We start from the raw sequence: 5,465 nt of genomic DNA on the forward strand, positions 1-5,465 counted from the left end.
GCACAGACAGTCTTTACAGCTTTCCCAGCACTTTTCCACTGACCTGCTTCTCTTGTTCATCCACCTTCTCTTCTATTGGTGATCACTGTTAAAGCAGAAAATCAGAAATACGAAGTCTGAGGACTGCAACATAATGCCCAGAATTAGGGGGTTCACTAGACAATTATCTTTCCTGTTTGATTAGGTATTTTTGGAGATGATTTTTTTGAGATTTCTTTTTTTAGAAAGAAAGCCCAGCTATTTCAACCTTGTTCTGTTTTTAAGTGCTTTAAAATGATGGAAGAAGGGAGTATTGTAAAATAAGAGAATTAAAAAATCATAAATTTTCATCTAAAGCTTTCTATTTGGTTTTCTGGTAACTATAGCAATTCCCAGTGTCTTTGTTTAGCTGTTTGTCTTTGGAGGGCTCCTGCTTGCATACATTTTGCAACTGGCAGAGCTGAACACATTCTGCAAAACCTTTTCCACTAATTCATGCTCATAATTGTAAGGAGCTTGGGCTGGGCACGCTCAGGCTCCACGTACACTCATTTTGTATGAGCGTTAATGAGATCAAGAAGAGCAAGGACAGATGTTAGTGAAAAACAAACTCCCTTTTGTAGTGATGAGAACAGAGATCACAGCTTCATAGCTGAGAGTCACCTGAGCAGAGTGGGCACTAGATTCCTGGAGTACCTGGAGTCTGAGGCTCACAGCTCCTTCCACCTACTTATTTTTTCAAGAGCCCATCTTGTGCATTACAGTGGAAAGGATGATTTTTGTATAATTCAGGGTTATTCACTCTAACGACAACAGGGTAAGGTCATTGCATAAATTATTAGTAACAAAGAGTTAACTGGAAGAAGTGAAATCCAGGGCCTTTTCCAAGGTAAAAAAAAAAAAAAAAAAAGAGGAAAAAATATCACTGTGAGTGGTAGTGAATTTTGATCTTTTAAAATAGTACAACTCAGAGTTAAATTGAACAGAGGCAAAAATACATGAGCTGTGCCAATACCAACACAGCCATGAAATTTCAAGTGCCCATTAAAAGAATTCTCTGTAAAAGGTCTCAGAGTAAATAAGTATTATGAGCACTGAAGGAAAACATAATTTCAAAACAAAGCTTGTCAGTTAAGGTCAGTTTAATATCCACACATGAATTTCACTGTTTGTAAGTCTTGCTGATAAGCTTTTATAATTGAGTTACTTCTCTTATTCCATGCATATTGAAGCAGTAATTAAGCTATGATATGAAACACAAAATATCATGTGCTCAATTCATCAATTTTTGTTCAGTCTCGCAGTTCTTGTTCCAATTGCACTGGCATTGTTGCACTGAAATATCTCCCAATCTATCATGTCAAGATTATGCATGATGTAATTTGTAATAGCAGCTAGGGATTTGTTTACAAAAAACAAATGTTCCTTTAATCTTTGAAACAAAATTAGACTTGTCTTACATCACAGAACAAAGATAGCTGAATGAATACAACACTTTTAATAAATCAGTAATTACCTTGTGTAGTGCCAGTTGGCTCATTTAACTTAACCTTTGAAAACAGCTTCCTCCACACAGATTTTAAAATGTGCTCTCCTGGACTGTGGAGATATGGGTGCTCTATAGGTGTGTTGTTTATGCCACAGTAATTCCCAGTCCATGGAGGAGAATTTGGACCTTATTGTCTTTTCCCAGCAGAGATAATTGCAAGTTAACTACTTCCTCAAGAAATCTGCAGGCTCTGCCTTTCAGTACCACTGTGCATGAAGCAGAAAACACCACGTGCAAATTCAGAGTACCATCATTAAGACAATAAAACCTCCCTTAGTTTTCCTTTCATGCAGAATCATCCCTGCAGTGGGAGCACAGGGCACCTGGCCCCATGCAAGGTGGGTTTGGGTTGGTGGAGGTTCGAATAAACAAATTTCTGTAGCTGGACTGAAATTATCTGGTGGGTACAGACACTAGAAAAGGACTGCTGCCACCCTTCCCCAGAGCACCCTGGGTCATCCAGGGATGCTGTTCATCGGGCTTTGATCTGCAGCATTGCACTCTGAAAATCAACCAGCTACATGCTGAAGGCAGCTGTTGGATTTGTGTCCATTGGATAATAGGTTTTCATGTATTTTGTTATGCTGCAGGACATTTAGGGGGAAAGAACCTACCAAGAATGTGTTATGAGGCACAAGGTGAAGCACAGATAAGCTTCAGCTAAAGCTGGGAAAGTGTTTTAATCTCCAGCTGTGGAGAAGTTGGACAGATTTACTGTTACTAGACAGGACAAAGGCCTGTGTTTGTGGGTGTCTTGGACAGAAGTGTGACCACACCAGCAGGGACTTGTACTGGTGAAACTCTTTTAGGACATTACATGCTTATAATACCTCAAAATTAAGGGGAATTTTGCTTCAGAAATCTTCTGGCTCTGATTATTATCATCTTTCCATCCTTTTTAAGGGGAGAATAGCAGATGGCTTCATGTACTTCACGCCTCTTAGCAGTCTCTTTTCCCAAAAATTCCTTGGTATCCAGATTTTAGGAGAAATATAGAATCATAGAATGGTTTCGGTTGGAAGGGATCTTCATGACCATTCTGTTCCACCCCCTGCCATAGGCAGGGACACCTTCCACTATCCCAGGTTGCTCCATGCCCCATCCAACCTGGCCTTGGACACCTCCAGGGATGGGGCAGCCAAAGCTTCTCTGGGCACCCTGTGCCAGGGCCTCCTCACCCCCACTGTGAAGAATTTCTTCTCAATCTCTAATCAAAACCCGCTCTCTTTCACCCTTTTACTTCTCAGGTTCTTCTGTGCCTTCAGTTCTTTTGCCACTTTTCCTGCTCTCCGTTGCTTTCTCCAGCAGCAGGCACCCATCTGACAGCCCCCACTGCTGCAGAGACACTTGGAATCTCAGCCACATATTTCAACATTTTCTGAGTTTAGAGTTCCAGCCACAGGTCTTTAAAGCACAGAGAACTTAGTATTTTTCACAGAGGAAGACAGGGACAGTATAATAGCTTGCATTTCAAAAAGAAAACCAAAGCAAAAACCATTTTTCTCTGGAAAAACGTGCACAAAAAAAAAAAAAAAAACGCCAAAAGAGGTGTTTTTCATTGACTAATCACACATGATCACATTATATCCAATTAATTTCTGTAGATTCAATGGAAGAATTTTCTATGTATATTTATTTACAGGAATCTTCTCTGTTAACAAGAGTTTCTCTGGTAATGAGAGAAACACAATTTATACCCGAGTGGTACACCAGAATTTAATTTCATAACTGATAACCCTCCAACATATTATGCATGCTTTGTTATGCCTTATAAATGCATTACAGTTATATAATTTATTCATTTCCAGAGTTCTTTCATAGAGTGCTTGCTGCTAGGCTGTGATTCTGGCACCTCATTCAGTCAAAATTTCACAATAGACTTTCACCCTTCCGAGCCCATCTCACAGCTTTTCCCTTCCACATCCCCAAACCCAACACCCACAGCACAGGGAATTCACATTTGAGCCAACAGCAGCTTTTACAGACACCAGATTTGGTCTGAAGTCTGCAAAAACTGAGGGGTTTTTTCTGTGTTTCTCCAGTAACTGTTGGATCACACACTAAACACAGATTGCTGGTGTGTGTGTGTATATATATATATATATATATATATGTATGATTTGGGGTCCCAGCAGCCAATGGAGGAATAGCATAGCAAGACCACCCACAAACCTTTGTGTCCCCCCCTAATCTTCATCTCACAGCCTGGCTCTTCTCCCTCTGCATTTCAACTTGTTCATTTACGTTATTAATGAATTATTATTCCTGAAAAATTACCAATACACTTCTTTGATGGCACACCAGTCCTCAACCCTGGTCTGAAACATGTCTGTGAATACTTATAAGTAGCTTCCTATTTTCTTTTCAAATATGTATAAATATGTTGCATTTCATTGGCATTTCATTAAATATATAACAAAAAGATTAAGCTTTCACTAGGTTATCTGAAGCCATTCAAAGAGGATGTAAATAACACTTCTTCACTGAACAATATTTTAGCAGCCTGCTCTCAGCTTTGTTCTGCAGGGAAGGGTGGATTCTGTCCCAAACTTCAGTAATAAATAGCAGCACTGGGTCTCCCTAACCTACAAAAGATCCCTGGACAGGTTGGGAGGGGGTCCTCGGTCACCTGCCTTCCCATCAGCTCCCTGAATGTTGGATTTCATGCTCTCATCAGCCTCATTAGCGCTCATTAGCATCAGCAGGTTGCTCTCCAATGCCCCACTGTCTTTGCAGAGATGTTATGTCAACTGCCAATAAAAAAACTATAAATAAAGTTGGCAGCTTGATGCTTGCCTTGGATATATGTTGCTGTGCAAGAATTCAGGAAATTCCAAGAAAAAATATAACACTGCGTCCCAGCACTCTGGAAGGTCATAGAATACACTATGCACTTTTGGGGGGACAAGTTTCTCATACATGATTTATTTTATCATTTCATGTCCTTTCTCTCTGCCACACATATCTGCAAAAAATCTGTTTTGTTGAGGCTTACTCTGCCTTTCCTTTGCAAAAAATGAAGTTTCCTGATAGATAATGTGCTGAGGGTTCAGTTAGAATATCAACTATGATCCATGACTTTCAGAGAAAGTGTCAAGCATTAGTCATGTTTGAGTTCAGTGGAATGTGGAATAATTACAGCTTTAAAAAGCCTACCACACTTTTTGAGTACAGGATTATCAAATGAGAACAGGGTTGAGAGCCAGCTGCCAGCACGACTGGCCTGGGACCTGCTGGCATCTCCTGAAGGAGTGCCACAAGAGGCCTCCCAGCCTGACAGCTTCTGCTGGCTTCATTTTTGTATTACCTAAAATCCCAGACTTTGAAAAGATCTCAATAGTTGAACTTTGAGGGGCTAAGAAACATTTTGATTTCTTTTCCTTGTCATTGCTGCTGAGATCTACCTGACTCAGAGCATGGTTATGCAAATTCTACAGTTCTCCTTAAACTCTGGATGATTTATCTGTGTGCCTAGCTAACAAATCAGTGTTTTACCTCTGAACAGCTGGGCACACTTTGCAGAGAACCTGGGTACTGTCACTGTCGGTGGACTCAGGGAAGGGAAGATGCACATTCACTCACCATGAAGCTGCTGTCCATGAGGAATCCTGGTCCTACTTCAGCTATGGATGCCCCTCACCTCTATGGTTAAGCAGCAGCTGTTTCCAGAGGTGCAAACAAAGGGACGTGGAAAAATGACAAAGCTGCAGCATTTGACACTCCCAAGCTGAACGGCATTGAGGACTAGAAATTCCTTGGCAAAATCTAAATTATTTTGTGTGAAATCTGCTCTCTAACAGACCATCTCCATTCAGCTCAAAGGCAGGAATGTGCTTAAGGACCTTCTGGCAGCATTTCCGTAATTTTAATGTTATAATTTATTTTCATAGGACCTGAGAAATCCATTTTTCAAGCTGTACAAATGTGGAAAAAAATG

The 5,465-nt window shown here is 40.5% G+C and overlaps 1 protein-coding gene across 1 annotated transcript in view; it reads left to right on the plus strand.

Moving 5' to 3' along the window:
- The window catches only part of FAM19A1 (family with sequence similarity 19 member A1, C-C motif chemokine like), a 226,004-nt gene that overhangs the window by 197,066 nt on the left and 23,473 nt on the right, over positions 1-5,465 (plus strand). The gene's annotated exons all lie outside the window — the stretch shown is intronic.

The sequence above is a fragment of the Corvus brachyrhynchos genome, unplaced genomic scaffold, assembly GCF_000691975.1.
Source record: "Corvus brachyrhynchos isolate BGI_N302 unplaced genomic scaffold, ASM69197v1 scaffold91, whole genome shotgun sequence".
In the NCBI taxonomy this organism is placed as follows: Eukaryota; Metazoa; Chordata; class Aves; order Passeriformes; family Corvidae; genus Corvus; species Corvus brachyrhynchos.